The 19,282-nt window shown below is 40.2% G+C and overlaps 1 long non-coding RNA gene across 2 annotated transcripts in view; it reads right to left on the bottom strand.

Annotated features, from left to right (window-relative positions):
• Positions 1-19,282, bottom strand: part of LOC116100610 — a 40,203-nt gene that overhangs the window by 2,985 nt on the left and 17,936 nt on the right. Inside the window, exons 4-6 of one of the 2 annotated variants that reach the window (XR_004122672.1) lie at positions 10,603-10,769; positions 7,433-7,555; positions 6,477-6,583 (exon numbers count right to left, since the gene is read on the bottom strand). This is a non-coding gene — a long non-coding RNA (uncharacterized LOC116100610). The remainder of the gene's footprint in view (positions 1-6,476; positions 6,584-7,432; positions 7,556-10,602; positions 10,770-19,282) is intronic. The other variant, XR_004122673.1, reaches the window with a different exon arrangement.

The following is a 19,282-nucleotide window of genomic DNA, read 5'->3' as shown; positions in this document are numbered from 1 at the left end:
AAAAAAAAAAAGAAAGAAAGAGAACCAGACAAGAAAGAATGATGAGGCAGATGAGGGAGATGGAAGTGTAGATTGTGAGGTTTCAGCAACAAGTGAAAACTATCAGTACAGTGCATAAGATATTTTGGATTAAGGCTCAAAGAAGTGTAACTTTTGCTTTATCAGGTTCTGGTTAGCTAGAACTGAGTTAGTAAGATTCAATTCTGATTAAGAAAAGGCCATTGAATTGAGGTCAACTCCTCTGGGAAGAATTGGGCCATGGGCAGCACACAGAATCTGTGGTCCAGAGGGGTTGAAGGTTGCATCTCAATCTGTCAACTGAACTTGGCAATGTGCAATTCTCCCAATTGATACTGGTTTTGGCAGAATTAAAGCCGCAGGATTGAAGAGGTCCTATAGAAAAGCTAAGGTTTGGCATTGTAAGAAGCCAAGAGAGATATTAGTGATGATTCAGTCTCTGTTGAAATAGAAAGCCCAGCATCTGGCACATGTTTGTCTGTCATATGGACAAGTAGTGGCCGTTAGATGACTAATCTTGGTTGGAAACTTTACAAACCCAGAAGAGGGATCCTCAGCTGTGGAAGTGCCCTCCTCAGTGGGTCTGTGGGCACTATCTTCATTTATTTTGAGGTGGGAGGGCACATCTAGCCTGGGTGGGTGTTTCTAGGTCATATTAAAAAGTTGGCTGAGCACTAGCAGGGACAAAAAGCCAGAAGGCAACATTCCCATGGTCTCTTAGCTCTGCCATGGCTTCTCTTGATCATGGACTGTCAATTGGTAGATGCAATAAACCCTTTTCTCCCAGAAAATAAAAAACATATTGTTTATATCTTATATATGAAATGTATGATTTGGATATTGAAGGCTTGGTCTCAGTCGGTCGTGCTGTTTCTAGAACTGTGGGGAAACTTTGGGATGTAAGGTCTAACTGGATTACTGAGGGTGCCCTTTTGGAGGCTGTACCTGGCCTTTCCACCTTCTCTGTTTCCTGTCCTCCATGACATTAGTGATCTCTGTTACACACTATTCCCACCGGTCATCCTACTACCTGTCCAGAAGCATGGAGCCAAGACATCATGGGTTAAACCCTCTGGAACTGTGAGCAAAGTAAATATGTCTCTTAAGTTGCTTCTATCAGGTGTTTTGGTCACATTAGCAAGAAAAGTAACAAAGACAAATTCCACGTGAAATGTTTATATTACAGACATTTAGGAAAAAAAACTGGCTCAGAAATAGTATAAACAATGATTATTCGGACCTCCTAAAGTTAAAGATGGTTTAATAAAAAGAAATGAGTAGAAACATTCAAATGGAATAACTCAAAACACACAGTCAAGAGCTCTTGAGTAATCTAATCTTATGTGTGTTTTAATGTTATGTGCCATTCCCTGCACAAGACACATGGCATGACTTGTCTGTATTGGAGAGAAGATAAACATTTCACGTTTATGTACATGTGTGACAGTGTGCATATGTGTCGACCAGAGATCAACCTTGGCTGTCATTTCTCTGGCAATGGCCTCCTGCTTTCTTGAGGTAGTGTCTCTCATTGGCCTGGAGACTTAACAAGTAGCCCAAGTTGACTGGTCACAGCCTGAGGGATCTGCCTGTCTTTGACTCCCCAATACAAAGATCATAAGTATGCCCAATTACAACCTGATTTTTTTAAACCTGGGTTCTAAGACTCAGATTCTGGATTTCAGGCTTGCAAGACAGACCCTTTAGCAACTGAGCTGTCTCCTCGGACTTTGTGTGCTTTAATTTACCATATTTCAGAGTCCACAGCTTAAAGATAAAAGTTCTTTAAATAATTAGCCAGACTACGGCCATCAGCCTACAGTTCTTGATGCTCCTCAAACTCCACATGCACTATTCAAAATGTTTCTTTATCTACATGTAGGCAGTTTGACATATTCAAACCTGAGTCAAAACTAAACATCTGTTTGGAGTATCATCTGATTGTGCTTTGATCAACAGATCTCCGCCTCTGCGTGCTTAGTCTCCCTGACATTTATTGGAGGGGTGGCAAATTTCACCCTGCATAGTCTCTCATGTACTTAACTGTCCTTTCTGAATTCCCAAATACTACATTTCCTGAACCCAAGGGGTCAATGAAACTGAGGTGTGAGTTGTTAGCAAGAATTATTCCACTGGTGATCATGGTATAGATGTGTAATTTTTCTAACAGTATAATGATTTTCAAAAACTTCTTATTTGAAATAATTCTGTCAAAACTAAACCCTTTACCCACCCTGAGATGAACTTTGTAGAGTGGAGATAGCTGCTTGTGGGAAAGCTGCCTTTGCCTCTTCCTGACTCTCCCACCCTCCTAGCCCACTCTAGTTTCATTTTGTTGCTGTGATAAAATATCATGGACAAAAATCACTTGGGGAGGAAAGGGTTTTATTTGGCTTACATTTCCAGGTCAAAATCCAATATTGAGGAAAGTCAGGGCAGAAACTCAAGGCAGGAGTTTGAAGCAGAATCCATGGAGGACTGCTGCTTATTGCCTTGGGGACTGTCTCATGTTTACTTAGCTTTCTTATACCACCAGGCCCACCTGTCTGGGAATGGTGCTGCCTACAGCAGCAGGCCGGGCCCTCACAGATCAAGCGTCAGTCAAGAGAGACTCTTACAGATGCAGGCACTGGCCAATCTGATCTGGGCAAGTTTTTACCTGAGGCTCCCTATTCCCAGATAACTCTAGGATGTGCCAAGATGACAATAAAAACTAGTCGACATCACTTTCAGAAAAGTTAATTTCTCAGTGTTTCCCAGACATGAACAGTACCTTCCAGAAGGATGACTGTAAACAAAGATTTAAGTACATCCGGGCCAGTGTTTTAATACACTGCAAACATTCTATCTATTGTCAACTTAATTTTTCCATCTCTCCCTGGAAAGAGACACATGAATCTGACTTTGAGTTTTTCTGATATGAACCCAGTTTCTGGGAGTGTTAAGAGAGTGAAGAAAAGGGGCTGGTGAGGTGCCACCTTATGGTCTACCATATTGGCTCATCATACCAATGATCGTCGTCATACAAAGGTGTTCAGCAAGAATGACTTGAAGAAGAACCCAAGTGAGACTGCAGATGGATTTCGCATGTAGTCATGGTATGGTGTCAGCACATAGAACTTGTGGAGAATAGGAAGGATAGAGGAAGGGAGGACAAGTGGATGCTTTGAGAGGTGTCCTCCTGACCACCATGTAGCCACTGTTATAAAGTTTCTTAAATTCAAGCTCTTCCACAGAGGCTTGAAGAGATTTACTCACATCTTTGAGGTTCTGGGAGTAGGGTCCAGGAGCAAATTCTAGACTTACTGGCTCCCTGGTCTCAGCTAGCTCCTCAGACATACAGGATTTAGGGTACATGATAAGACCCCACAAGCTTAGATAAAAACAGAGTGTACTTTTATTAGCACTCTATGGATCTTACAAGGAAAAGGCAGCTGGCGGCTTTTGCGCTCCTACATCTCTCAGTATCTAGGGCAGGGCTTCTCAAAGCTTTGACTGTGATCCAAGTATCTCTGTCAAGTATCTGTCACCATTGGGTGCTGGAATAAGTACAGGAATTGAATAAGTATCAGAATTTATGTCACAGGATAAGTAATTTCCTGCCCATTTAATCTACAAATTAAAAACAAAAGCAAAACAAAAAGCCTAGCATTTATTTCATATTATTAAACATTTCATAATTCTAGTGTTTTGCTCTTTTTATATTCTCCAAAAATTTTGTTTTGATAGACTGAAGGGGTGACCTTGTCCACCACCCTCACGCCACCACCCCAACACAGTCACACTGAGTTTGAGAAGCTTTGGAGTGGAAACACATTCAAATATCTCCTTGTGGCAAATACAAGGAGCCCCTTGTCAAATACATGCAGTGACTTTAAATACTCACTTGGCAATCATTTAGTGAGAAGCCCACTTATAAAGACGACCATACTAGAGAGTAACAGATGAGGAAATGCAAAAGTACCAGTGAAGCACGGGCTGGCAGCCATCCCTGAGCATGCCTGTGCCTTCCGTTACAACCTTGACATTTTACAGGAGGAAGATTCCACACATGTAACCTGATGCCGGATTGTATCCACCCCACAACCACAATCCCATGTGCTTGCTTTTATATGTGCTCAGAAAAATGTATGCCATTAGCGTAAATTATGGATGCAGATGAAAACATGTGCTCACTCTTAATGGCCCTTATAAATCTGACACACCCTTGGCTGAATTTCCAAGAAGTGCACATGGCAGAAACATTACCATTTTTGGTCAGTCAGGGTCTTTATTTATTTTTTTTCTTGTCAGACTCCAGGAGTCAGAGGGAAGCAAAACTATTGATTTTGCTGCTTTAGGAAGGTCTTTGTTGGGCCTGTCACCCTTGTTACATATATATGGACTGGAAGCTTGGCTGACCTCAGGAATATCAAAGCAATTTAGTGGTTCTGATATGGCGTCACCAGACTGCCTTTGATGTAGAAATTCACTGAAGTTCATCCTAGTTCCTCCTATTAGACTGCACTCAGCAACACATAGATGGCCAGGGTTCAGGAGAATGTGTGCCCATGGCATATTTTGTCTTTGTTACCCAACACAGACTGAAAATGTACTGGGGAGATTTCACTCTGAAAAACTTAAATTTCATACAACTATAAGAGGACTAAATATATTAAACACAGTAAGTTTCCTCAAGGTTTTTACAGGACCTAATAATCTCCCTGGGAAAGACAGACCTGGATTCCCTCTGTTGGTTCCTCATCCCACACAAGACTTTTTAGCATCTCTATAGGAACACTGAATTCTTTGGTCTATCCAGACTTCTCTGGTCTACACAGATGACAGGCTGCCAAATTTATTTATATATTTGTTATACCAAGACAAAAATTGCAGAGGAGTGGCTTCATTCTGTATTATTTGAATTCAACTGGATGATTATTTTCTTTGCACTTGGCAATCCCCTATTATATGACATAGCACTGACTGTGATAGACCTAAGTGGGTGGGGATGAGGTAATGAGGAAACTTTCCCATATATCATGTCATGGGATTGGGTAACTTTCTAGAGCAAAGGTCAGATGGGCAATTGACCCAAAGAATAAAGAATCTGATTGGCTTGCTTATAGGCTATTTCCTATGCTCATTGTGTGAGCATCCTTCTCTTTGTTCATAAAGCACTAGAATTCATGTGTTTTCATCCAAATTGACAGAGGCACACCCATTTCCAGAATACACTCCCTTCTCAGAATATTTTTGGCCAAAGTGGAGACCACTATTATTGAAGAAATAGTTAAAGGGCTGGTGAAATGGCTCAGTGTGTAAAGGTGCCAACCGCTCACTTCATGATGATCTCAGTTTGATCACTGGAACTCATGTGGTTGGAGGCAAAGAACTGACTACCACACATTATCCCGTAACCCCACCCATATACACATACATACAAATTAATAATATGATTAAAATCTTTTAAAAATAAATGATCAGGAAAAGAGAGTTATCACAAAGCCTTTGCTAACATCATCTTTAAAATCTTTTTTTCATTGTTCAAATGTCGCAAAAACTAAATTCATTTTATGAAGAATCAAAGAAACATTTTGGTTTAATAAACCCCATTTTAAATGCAAATTTTGCTTTGTTTTAAGATAAAGTACTGAAATTTCTGAGTAGGCTAATGATCTAGGGACCACTGTATATTTGAGAGCACTACCTAATAATAACTGAAGTGAAAGAATATTTTATAAATGCTTAAGATAGAATCAGTATATACACTTATCAATGATACATAGCTATTATGTAAGGTTTAAAAATGATTTAAATATATTACTTGCAAATATATTGATGCAAATATATATATATATATATATATATATATATATATATATATATATATATATAGTTGTGTTGTATGTAACTTTGAAGCTTTGTCTACAAATGGAATCAGAATGTTTTTAGAAGAATCACAGTTAATAACCTAAATCATAAAACAACAAGCTGCAGTGGATTCACTGGTGAATTCTACCACACATCTAAGAAAAATACACACCAGCTCTACACATCTTTTTTAGAAGATGGAAGCGAAAACACTCTATATCTCATTCTATGCTGGCAGGATTTCCCCAATACCAAGCCTGTAGACACTAGAAGCAAAGAAAACAATAGGCTAATGCCTCTTGTAAATGTAGATGCAAAACTTCCTGGCAGTATGTTAGAAATTGAATATAATAGTAAATGAAAATAATTACATAACATGAACAAGAAAGATTTTTGCAAGGATACAGAACTGCTCCAACTTGCAAAAAAAAAATCAATTTGTGTAATCCACCACATTAACAAGCTACAAAGAAAACCACATAACTGTATCAATAGATGTGGTAGGGATATTAGTTGAAATCTAATGCTCATTCAAGATGAAGAAAAAAAAATTCAGTAAAACTAGGACTTGAGGGAAACTTCCTCAACTGGATAAAGATACCTACAACATCATACTCAGTGACAAAGAGCTTGGAGCTCAACAAAGATCACGAAGTAGATGAAGCTTCCCTCAGTCCCTGTGTTGGTTGGCTTTTGTTCCCTTGACACAAACCTAGAGATAAATGGGAAAAGGAGATCTTAGTTAACCATACATACATACATACATACATACATACATACATACATACATACATAAAGCCTCCATAAGACTGGCCTGTAGGCAAGTCTGGAGTATTTTCTTAATCAGTAATCGATGTGGGAGGGATCAGCCCTTTGTGGGTGGTGCCATTCCTTAGTTGGGTGCTCCTTGATACTACAAAAAAGCAGGCTGAGCAAGCAAGCCATGGAGAGGAAGCCAGTAAGCATCATTTCTCAACTTCTTTAATTCTACCTCCAAGTCCCTGTTTGAGTTCCTTTTTGATGTTAGACTGTGATGTACAAGTAAAGTCTCCAATTTTCTTTTGGTCATAGTGTTTTATCACAGCAATACAAACCTAAGTAAGACAGTCCCCTATATGTCATCTCAGTTTTAATTCCCAGTTTCTCAAGCCCCTCCAGGACTATGTCAGTCTTAACCATCTGGCTCACAGCCAGGCTCAGGGCATGGTGGCATGGCAGTCATTCGCACTAATTTCAGAAACTGTCTCTCTGTGGGGTAGGGGGTCATGTGGGGTAGAGTGTTGATCCTGCTAGCCTGTGAGTTTCACTATATAGTTAAGAGTAGCTTATGGCTTAACAGGCTACACTACAAAACCCACCACATGCAATACAAAATCATTTTAGGCAAATCTAAACAAAAATCTGGGGCCCTTTCTCCAGCTACATTTTAGTTACAGATATAATAGGAAAAGAAAGAATCTTTCCTTTAGAGTGCAGAGAGTTCTGAGTAATTTGCATCCTGACACTCAAAAGTCACTTGAAAACGTGTAAAAAGCAAAAAGACAGGGAGAGGGGAAGCAACCTGGCCAAAGTTTCCGTGAGATCTAGTGTAATCCGGAGGCCAGCGACTGTTAGGGACCTCGAGGTTGCAAAGTCCAAGTCACACTCAAGAATATGGGTACCAGGAAAGATAGTCCACTTCACTCTAGAACAGAAACAGAATTTTCAGACAGGATAAGATTCAAAAATGCATTCATCATCCCCACAGCTGCTCTCCTGTACTGAGCCCATGAAGAAAACGAAAGGACAGAAGGAGCTACGAAGACAGAATGAATCCAGCTCAGCTTGTTGCATGCTCAAAACTCCTCAGAAACAAAGAAGGCAAGCCCTTGGCCGTCTAAGGATCTTGGCTTCTTTTCTGCTTTTCTCCAGCTTTTCCCTCAACTGGCCCATTTTGGCCAAAGCTGGACTTCTCTACAAAGCACCCCTGAGCCACACCTAGATCAGCAGAGAACCTGAACCCCATCAACTTGGCACTAGAAATTCAGACACCCAGCCAGTCTGCTGCAAGCAAGGAGCCCAGGAGCAGGAATGAATGGGAGAATGAAGGAAGGGGTGAGGGGAAGGTGGTACAAATGTGCTCCCGAAATGCACGGAAGATCGGTGGGTATGTTTTCTAGAGCTGAAACCTGTTAGAAGACATCAGTCTTCAGAAAGGCAACACGTTTTCTTCGTCACTCCTTATCTTCCCAGTTGAGTCATATAGATATGACAGTCAACCTGGTTAGTCTTGATAAGACAAGCCACAATGGAAGCCCATTGTGATGTCAGGAGTGTTTAGTGCACACAGTCCAAGGCTACCAATCTTATGTGGCTGCTGACTACTTGAAGTGTTATTAGTGAGAAAAAAAGATTTTAAAATTTTATTTTACTTCAATTTAAATAAGTGCATGTGAGTGAGGCTGTTATACTATAGGGCTGAGTTTTCCTCTTAGCACTGCTTTCATTGTGTCCCATAAATCTGGGTATGTTGTACCTTCATTTTCATTAAATTCTAAAAAGTCTTTAATTTCTTTCTTTATTTCTCCCTTGATCAAGTTATCATTGGGTAGAGGGTTGCTCAGCTTCCATGTGTATGTGGGCTTTCTGCTGTTTTTGTTGCTATTGAAGACCAGCCTTAGTCTGTGGTGAGCTGTTAGGATGCATGGGATTATTTCAGTCTTTTTGTATTTGTTGAGGCCTGTTTTGTGACTGATTATATGGTCAATTTTGGAGAAGGTACCATGAGGTGCTGTGAAGAAGTTATATTCTTTTGTTTTATGATGAAATATTCTGTTAAATCCATTTGGTCCATAACTTCTGTTAGTTTCACTGTGTCTCTGTTTAGTTTGTGTTTCCCTGAATTGTCCATTGCTGAAAGTGGGGTGTTGAAGTCTCCCACTATTATTGTGTGGGGTGTGATGTGTGCTTTGAGCTTTGGTAAAGTTTCTGTAATGAATGTGGGTGTCTTTGCATTTGGAGCATAGATATTCAGAATTGAGAGTTCTTCTTGGTAGATTTTTTTCTTTGATGAGTATGAAGTGTCCTTCCTTATCCTTTTTGATAACTTTTGGTTGAAAGTTGATTTTATTTGTTATTAGAATGGCTACTCCAGGTTGTTTCTTGGGATCATTTGCTTGGAAAATTATTTTCCAGCCCTTTACTCTGAGATAGTGCCTATCTTTGACACTGATGTGCATTTCCTGTATGCATCAAAATGCTGGGTCCTGTTTATGTATCCAGTCTGTTTTTCTATGTCTTTTTACTGGGGGAACTGAGTTCATTGATGTTAAGAGATATTAATGATTATTGTTCCTACCTGTTGTTTTTTATGTTATTTTTATGTTTTTGTGGCTATCTTCTTTTGTGTTTGTTGAAAGAAGATTACTTTATTGCTTTTTCTAGGGTATTATTTCCCTCCTTGTGTTGGCGTTTTCCATTTATTATCCTTTGTAGTGATGGATTTGTGGAAAGATATTGTATAAATTTGGTTTTATCATGGAATACTTTGTTTTCTCCATCTATGATAATTGAGAATTTTGCTTGGTATAGTAGCCTGGGTTGGCATTTGTGTTCTTTTAGGGTCTGTATAACATCTGCCCAAGATCTTCTAGCTTTCATAGTCTGGCATAATTCTGATAGGTCTGTCTTTATATGTTACTTGACCTTTTTCCCTTACTGCTTTTAATATTCTTTCTTTGTTTTGTGCATTTTGTGTTTTGACTATTATGTGGAGGAATTTCTTTTCTGGTCCATTCTATTTGGAGTTCTGTAGGCTTCTTGTATGTTCATGGGCATCTCTTTCTATAGGTTAGGGAAGTTTTCTTCTATAATTTTCTTGAAGATATTTACTGGCACTTTAAATTGGGAACCTTCACTATCTTTTATACTTATTATCCTTAGGTTTCCTCTTCTCATTGTGTCCTGGATTTCCTGGATGTTTTGGGTTAGGAGCTTTTTGCATTTTGCATTTTCTTTGACTGTTGTGTCAATGTTTTCTATTGTATCTTCTGCTCCTGAGACTGTCTTCTATCTCTTGTATTCTGTTGGAGATGCTTGCATCTATGACTTCTGATCTCTTTCCTAGGTTTTCTAACTCCAGGATTGTCTCCCTTTGTGATTTCTTTATTGTTTCTATTTCCATTTTTAGATCCTGATAGGTTTTGTTCAATTCCTTTACCTGTTTTGTTGTATTTTCCTATAATTCTTTAAGGAATTTTTGTGTTTTCTCTTTAAAGGCTTCTAACTTTTTTACCTGTGTTCTCCTGTATTTCCTTAAGGGAGTTATTTCTGACCTTCTTAAAGTCCTCTATCATCATCATGAGATGTGATTTTAAATCAGAGTCTTGGTTTTCTGGCGTATTGGAGTATCCAGGGCTTGCTGTGGTGTGGTGGGAGAACTGGTTTCTGACGATGCCAAGTAGCCTTGGTTTCTGTTGTTTATGTTCTTGCCCTTGCCTCTTGCCATCTGGTTATCTCTAGTGCCTCTGACTGTGGCTTGTCCATCCTGCAAGTCTGTGTGTCAGTACTCCTAGGAGACCAGTTCTCTCCAGGAAGAATTTGGATATGGAGATCTGTGGCACAGTTTGAGCTCTGCAGTGCAAACAAAAACTGGAAGGAGCCTGTCTCTGGCTGTTCCTTGGTTCCTGTGTCCAGAGGGCCCTGGGAGGGTCCCTCTTGGGCCAGGAATTTGAGCAGAAGTGGTGGTCTTACCTGTGCTCATAAGTGTGTAGGCACTCCTGGGAGACCAGCTCTCTCCTGATGGTATTTGGGTATGGACTGTTGTGGTACTTAATCAGGTCAGGGCACTGTAGCACAGGATCAGCTCCGGGTGCAGGCTGGCTTTTTATTTTAATGTAAAAGATTTTTCCAGCCAATGACTATATGGAAACACAATGGGCAACATGTAAGTGATTGATATAAAAGTTTCTTAGAAGGTGATCTACAGATTAGTATGTAAAATCTAATCCACAAAAAAATCATGGCCACTAACATCTATCAATAGTATTTGTCATATCATGTTAGAAGCAATGGAATTATTTTAGGGGCCCTTGGAGAAACAGCCAGCCTTCCTGCTGCCCAGGGGAAATGCAAATGACTGTACATTATATGCAGTCTCAAGCACTTTAGCTGCTCTCACAGACCTATGCCAGAGACATTTTCCCAAAGATGGAATTAGGTCAAGCATCAACTCAAAGGCTATCTTGCTGGTTTTGCTTTAGTTTTTGATATAGTCTCACTCAATAGACCATATAGCCCAAGCTTGCCTGAACCTTGTGACAACTCTCCAGCCTCAGCCTCCTGAGTGCTGGGATCATGGTAGGTACTACAACACCTGTCTTTAAAACTATTCTTGCAGACTTTCCCACACATTGTATGTGTGGAGGGACAGTGACTGAAAACAAAAGCAGATTATTTAGTCATAGTGTATTTGCTAAACATTTTATAAATGATCAATACATTTGTTATAGAAGCACAGGTACGTAACACCAACATTTAGCTATATATAATATGCAATCTCTTCCTGTTTGTCAATAGTCAATAGATGCACAGAGAACCTTTCTACAGTCCTCTCTGGTTTGAGTGATGGCTTCAGCACCTAACTTCAGTTTATGTCACTAACACTACTGGCTCTGTACACTAAAATTTAATTCTAATCTGAGATAAGACTGATACAAACACAATGTATGTGTTGTCATTTAAAAGTTTCTTTGTAGAACTTAGGCTGTACTTGTTACTACATCTATGTCATTTGCCTCATCCTCTTTCAAACTCAGCTCTACACTGGCGGCAGGATCCTTCTCAGGGTACACACTGTCAATGTTTGTAAAACTGAGTTTGTGTTCTTACTGATTCCTGTACATATATGTGTGTATATATATACGATCATATATATATGATCATGACCATTTATCATCCACACCAGAGATTGCATACTTTGTTCTGTATCTGACTAAATTATATGTTTTAGGCTTTTTGAGCCTCTGCAATGGTTGCATGACTCTAATATGAAAGCATCAGAGACAGTACACACATGTGGCCTAAGCCATGTCATAATAAAACCTTATTTAAATGCAAGACATGAGCAAGATATGGCTCTTGAATTTAATAGAATAGAAGTTAGCTTCTAATCTGTATGACATCTTTAAATATTGTCAGTTTCTATTTAGTTTTTTATTTTGTACAAATACTTTTAATTTTCTACAGTTACTTACAGATAATACATGGTTTATTTAGTTTTATTTTCTTTACAGCCTTTCTTATACAATATCTCCCACCCCAAATAATCTAATTATTCTCTGAAGTGTTAAATGGAACCAAATACACTGAGTTCCTGTATTTTACCTTTCATGTTACCTTTGAAGACACAAATTTCATGTGTAAAATGCTATCCTATGAAAACAATAACATCTGTAGCTGAAGACCTTCCTGCAAGTTTGTTCATCACAAGGCATCCTATAATAGACACTCTGATGATGATCAGATGTAGTACCAGTAATAGCAAATGATATAAAGCATTAAAAATAAACTTAAATAATGACCACAACATAGTAACCAACCAACCAAAACCAAATATAAAGTAGTTTTTACAGCAGCATTCTCACAGCCAGGTCCCTCAAAAAGCACCATTAGCTATATGGTTTTTAATTAGTGTTTGTGAGATATATGGTTGAATGAATAAATGAATGAATGATAGAACCAACAGATATGATGACTGTCCTTGATTGTCAACTTGCTTGTTAACTGGACCAAGAATTGTCTAGGGTGGTAAAACTCACTGGCATCTGTGTGGCATTGCCAGAGAAAATTGACATTGGTGTGTGGGTCAGTGTCACCATGGAGGAGACCAGCCCTGAACTGAGCCACACCTTCAAAGACAGTGGCAGCCAGCACATGGGAAGAAGTTGGAAGAAACCAGCCCCTCATCTGCAAATGCTGTTCTTTGAGAGTGAGTGCTATGTGTGGATGAGCCACAGCACACTTCAGCTTCTTGGGCCTATAACACAGACTCACTACTGTACAGCAATCCAGGAACCTGCCAGGCCTTAAGCCCATGGCTGCCACTGTTGAGCTACTGAGCTGAGAAGGTACAGTCTTCTCTGCCTCTCTGGGATGCAGGCCACCATTGTCAGACCACTCATCCCTTGTCACACATTACAAGTTAGAAGTTGCAGTGTTCTCTGCCTCTCTGGGATGCAGGCCGCCATTGTCAGACCACTCATCCCCTGTCAGACAAGTTACAAGTCACTTCTGTAATAAACACTCATTCCTTTACTCTGTTTCTTTAGAGTTTCTAGCCCGACACAGCAGAGAAGAGTGCTTTTCATTCTCAACTCTAGCGGTGCATCTAAAATGCGGGCTTACAAAGTAAGCAAAAGAATCAAACATTTCTTCTGGGACTTTCCAGAACTCAGGGACCAGGTGACAGTGAGGTTGGGCTGGGACTGACTCTGCTCCAGCAGTGCTTAGTCATCTAGAGTTTCCAAAGGGGGAAAATCCATCTGAAGTAGAATGAATGGAATAATAGTAACATGACCGTAAGAAAAAGTAAACAGCAGAAATGCAGTGATCGGTTAATGAATAAATAAATGGACCAAATCCACGAGGGACATAATGAATCTTGGTGATTTTAGTAGAAGCAAAACAAAATAAATAACAACAACAAAAGTCTTGGTCTATAAAAGAGACATCTAAGGCATTATAGGTTTTAAAAAGCTGAAATTCAAGGATGGAAAAGAAACTTGCAAGTAAATGCTAAATAAAACCAAACTGAAGGAATTATATTAAGTCAAACAAAATAGAATACAAAAAAACCAAGCCAAAACAAAACAAAACAAAACAAAAAACAAAAAGCCTTAATTAGACCCTGGGAATAAAATTAAAATGCTAATAGACTGTAGACTCCACTTTACATGGAATGTATAGAGACCACAGAACCCTCCTTGGCTCCACTGTGCTAGTCAGAAGCCTTACCAGGTTTGGAGTGACACAGAACAAGACCCAAGGAGGCCTAAAGATGCAACTTTCTCTCTAAGAGATTTTTCTGAGACCAAATAAATACAGAATAACCAAAGAGATGGTGGAAGCTGACAGGCTGGATTGAGAATCCAGCTTTGAATCCCCCAGCTTCTCTGAACACCCATTTCTCAGTCTAGAGAAGGAAAAGAACAACTCTCTCTTTGTGTTAGTCCACTATATATAATTATAACAAAATCCCTGAGCCTGGATAGATCCATAAAGGAGAAAAGTTTACTCAGCTCATAGTTATGAAGAGCAAGACTTTTTTTTGTTTGGTTAGAGGCGTCTACAAGCACAGGGTATTTTGTGACAAGAGATAGAGAGCATAGCATCTCTGTCCTCTTTCTCTCCATCCTGTAAAGCCACCAGGTTTTGATCAAGAGGCTCCACCCTAGTGACCTCACTTAATTGCAATTCCTTCCTAAAGGGTTCCTTTCTAAGTGCTTTAGTCAGATAAATTTTCACCCTCTTAACACTTCACTGTGGGGATTAGATTCCAGCACATGAGACCTTGGAGTTGGTCTAATCAAGCCATATCAAAGCCATAACACTCTCTTAGAGATTTCCCCAATGTACTGTGCCACCAGGAGGCACATGGCAAAGGAAGTGAGGTCAGATAGACCTGGCTGAAATCCCTAGCCTTCCGCATGTTAACGATGTGGCCTGGCTGGCTCTATCTCACATATCTGAGCAGTAATTTTGTTCCTTGTAAAGTCGGGGTGAATGTCACAACCTCAGAGGTAAGTGGTGAGACTTGAGATAGCTTTGATTATATCACAATAAAAAGACATGAAAGGGAGCAGGGGCTGTTAGGTGTGACTGTGGGCTGGAAACAATTCCATAGTAATCAAGCACAGGGTTAGAAATAGTACATCAAAGACAGCAATTGCTATTATGACCATTTGGTGATTGGATTATGTCAACTTGATGTGATTTAGAGCCACCTGTAAGATCTGGCTGTAAGGCATTTTCTTAGTGATATCCCAGACCATGGAGATGGGTGCAATCCCTAGGCTGTGGTCCTGGGTTCTATAAGAACACAGGCTGAGCAAGCCACGAGGATCAAGCCAATAATTAGCACTCCTCCATGGCTTCTGCATCAATTCCTGCCTCTAGAATCCCACCCTGTTTGACTTCCTGTTCTGACTTCCTTCAGTGATGGACTAAGATGTGGAAGCATAAACCAATTAAATCAGACAAAGCCTTTCCTCTCCAAGCTGCTTTCAGTCATTGTGTTTCGTCATAGCAATAGTAACTGTAACCAGAACAGATCGCTAGCCTCACCTCCTAGGAAAAGCAAGGAGACTACTTACAGTCTACTGATCCTAAGTTCACTGAATCTCAACCTTCCCCTTTCCTATAGTTATTTATCCAGTCCTTTCTAATCGCAAAGTTAGGAGAAACACAGTTTGATTTGGGCCCCACAGAGAAATTCCAGGAAAGAATTTTCATTCCCACATGCCTGAGTAGCTGAGGGAGCTGCACCTCAGAAGAGGAAGAGGAGCAGTAGTGGATTGGGGATGTGGTTCCCAAAGGCTTTGCGGTTTTCAGGCACCATGATGGCTGCTGTTGCACGCAGCCAAGCACAAGCTGCTTAAGGGACCACAGTCCAATAGGTACCCACAGTTTCCAGCTGAAGAAGTCAAGAAGAAAGAAAACTTCCCAATCGAGAGCTCTTAGATGTAAGAATGGACAAATGAAAAGGGCAAAATAAATTATGTAAGATGACAGCAACAGAAACTAAAGAATGCTTGTCTGTTCATGGGACACTGAAATGACTCAGTGGGAGAAGGAGTCTGCTGCCAAGCCTGAGGGCCTGACTTTGGTCCCTGGGACCTACATGGTGTAGGGAGAGAACTGATTCCTGTAAGTCATCCCCTGACCTCCACATCTGAGCTCATGTTACACACATATGCACATGCACGCGCACACTCACACACACAAACTAAACAGATAAATGTAATACTAAAAGAACAACTGTTTCTATAAACAAAATATTTTAAGATATACATGCATGTGTGTGTGTGTGTGTATATATATATATATATATGTATATATATATATATATATAATTGCTCATGGTTTCTGTAAAACTGGGAAATATTTTAAACATTAACTGCAAAGAACAAATCAAGGATAACAGATTTTTCCTTAAAATGCTTATCATTAATAAAACATTAAAAATCAGAATATGTCATGTGAAAAATATCTGTTTTCAATGTTAAAAAATAAGACAATAAAAATGAAAACCATCCTAATGAGAGCTCTGGACCTTTTCTAGTGTTTTGCTCTTAGCAAATGTAGCTTTCCCAGAACACTATTTAGTGATTATGACCAGAGAAGCCACAAATGACCAGACAGCACCTGAGATTTCTGCTTGGCTCCTAAATATATTATGCAGTGAATCACTTTGGGACAATCACTTTTTCTACATGGCCTCAGTTTTCACAACTGTGTCACAAGGGAAAAGTTACTCAAAGCCTTTCAATCTGTGAAGTTGAGAGGCCTGAGGTCTTGGGGTGAGTTGTCATAAACCCCCACTAGGGGACAGTATTTACATAGTCCAGTGTAACTGCCAGTGTGCAGAAAACAGTGTTTATTGTTACCTCGGGTCTCCCTTCATCCCTGCTAGAGGACAATAGACATTATCAGCAAATGGGGGCCCCAGCCCAGCACAATATGCCAGGCTGTCTCAATCAACCCATAGCTCACTAAGTCTCAAGAATCCAGGCCGAGGTGCATTTCTGATGCCATGCGAGGCTTCTCCAGAAGTTTCACGCCACTGCGGCCTGGGAAATGACAAAGCTTTCTGACTACAGTTTAATGTCTCCAAGGGAAAATAAAGTAATTTCTTCTTTATCACCTACAATTGTCTTTTTCCTTTCTGTGGACAAAGACATCTGCATCACTTTACCCTTTGAGCTTGGTGATTGCTATCATTGACAGAGGATTCCTAGATGCTGGATGTTACAGTCAGCAGTCTAACCATAGGAAACCATCATAGGTCACTATTGCTAGGGAGAGTTCTAGTTCCCTGGGCCTACCAAAGATCAAGTTCAGCCGTTCCCAGGGTCTTGAGTCTGTGGAGATGTAGAGTACTCATGGTTAGTGGAGAGTCTAAACAGCTTTAAGGTTACACATTCACTGTGCTTGCCTCCACCAAGCTTTTTATGTCCTCCCACCAATGATAACTATAAGATCCTGAGACTGTAGATACCCTTCATGGTAGGGCTGCTGAAGGCTGTGGAGTCCTTTGAGGGCAAGGCATTGAATATATACTGTCTCTCAACACCCAGACAAGTTGGTACAATGTGTACACATCCAGGAAACAGGTTTCTGTCCTCAGGGTATTTAAGAAAGAGTAGAAAGCCAGAGCAGAAACATAGTTGCTTCTTGATATGTGGAATATTGGTTGAACAACTTCTGTACACACCAAAGCCTGTGCATACCTGAGTCTCTTTGTTAAATGGTAGAGAATTTATAGTGAACTTATGTAAATCCCCCACACAGGTCCAGTCATCTCCAGATGACCTATAATACACAATGAAGTTTAGGTTCCATGCAATCAGTTGTGCTGTTTTATTTAGGGGATGCTGACAAACACATCTTTGTCAACAAGTTTGAACGCATGTATATGTTGCAAGTATTTCCAGTCTGTGATTGGTTGAATCCTTAGGTACAGAAGCCAAGCCTATGCAGGGCAAATATATTGTTAAACAACAGCAGAGAATGTTGGGGACTTAGGAGAGAATAAACCAAGGGCTGTGAGAAGGGACCAATGGTGACCGAGGTGACATCCCATGACTCTCTTTGACCTGGGTGGGGAGATAATTTTGACAAATGGAATGCAAGACAATGAGAGGTGAGAGGCTCAGAAGAACTCCATAGACTGGGGCAGGACAAGTGGTGTATATTTGGACAAAGGAAGAATGTGGGGAGGCTGAAGAATAGAGACAAAGGGGGCTGGTGAAAGGGATTGAGAGACATTCCCAACCCATGCCAGCATTGTGAGGACAACCCACAGGCTTCACTCAGCTCATTGTTGTCTTGAGGTTCTAGTGTTAGAAACAATGTAACTGGTGGGCATTCTTCTGTAGCATTTATGTATATGTAAATAATCTGTATGCCCTAGCTTTTTTCCCCAAGCAGATCAGCATTGTGCAACAAAATGTAAAATATCTACCTCTGTGACTACACTTCCTCACTTCAATGACTTTCCTCAGGAAAAGTCTGTACAGGCCATCACAGAATTGTTGTTGATACTTGTTAAAAATCAGAACTATTTGCCACTAGTGAGATGGCTGCGTCAGCAGAGTGTCTGTTGTAGAAGCATGAGAACCTGAGTTCAGCATCTATATACTAGGTGGGTGTGGTCAAGCATGTGTGTAACACTAGTGATGATAGGGCAGAAGCAGGTGGCCAGTCTAGTCAATTGTTGAGCTCTTGGTTCAGAGAGAGTCCCTGTCTTGAAAGATAAGATGAAAAGTGACAGAAGAAGACACCAGTGTCAACCTCTGCCCACTACATGGACATGTACACACATGTATCTATATCTATGTCTACATCTATCTCTATCTTTATCCCTATCACTATCTCTATTCATCTACATCTATATCTATATCTGTACACTAAATACATATACCACACACACATACACATACACACACACTCAGACACTCATGCATGCATACAATTAAAAACAGTCTGTGTATTTCAGAAAGGAATTCAAATAGTCATCTGTGGCAACCATTTAATATGACAGTAAGAATCATTATGTAGCCAGAAGTTTCACTCAGTTGTAAAAAAAAAAGTCATGTTCACTGCAACAGGCAACTTGTAAATGGCAATAAAAGTTGTCTACATGTATGTGTGAATGATAATATGTCCTCACTAAGAGCTGTCTGAAAGGATTCTTGCCAAAATGGTAACAGATGCATTTGGCTCGTTCTAAAGCACACTGTGTGTGGCGTGCTTGCTTTTATACATTGTCTTAATCCTTCACAGCAAATGTGTTATTTTACCAGAAACTTCTGGGTCAATCTATCAGGCAGGGAATTAGCTTGTGTGCATGGGGAAGCAGAAGGCTGCAAAATGGCTCCAAGGGCTGGGGATCCAGGAGAGTGTCATTACAAATTTGATGGCTACCTCCTGGCAGAATCCATGCTTGGTGTTAAGGCCTTTGGCTTGATGAGATGAGAATATACCCTAGTTTATATAAAGTCCACCAACCAACCTACCAACCAACCTACCAACCAACCAACCAACCAACCAACCAACCAACCAACCAACCAACCAACCAACCATCCATCCATCCAGCCAACCACCTAGCCAGCCAGCCAGCCAGCCAGCCAGCCAGCCAACCAACCAACCAACC

The sequence above is a fragment of the Mastomys coucha genome, unplaced genomic scaffold (assembly GCF_008632895.1).
Source record: "Mastomys coucha isolate ucsf_1 unplaced genomic scaffold, UCSF_Mcou_1 pScaffold21, whole genome shotgun sequence".
Lineage (NCBI taxonomy): Eukaryota > Metazoa > Chordata > Mammalia > Rodentia > Muridae > Mastomys > Mastomys coucha.
The sequence above is the reverse complement of the archived record's forward strand: the minus strand, read 5'-3'. Positions and strand labels throughout refer to the sequence as shown.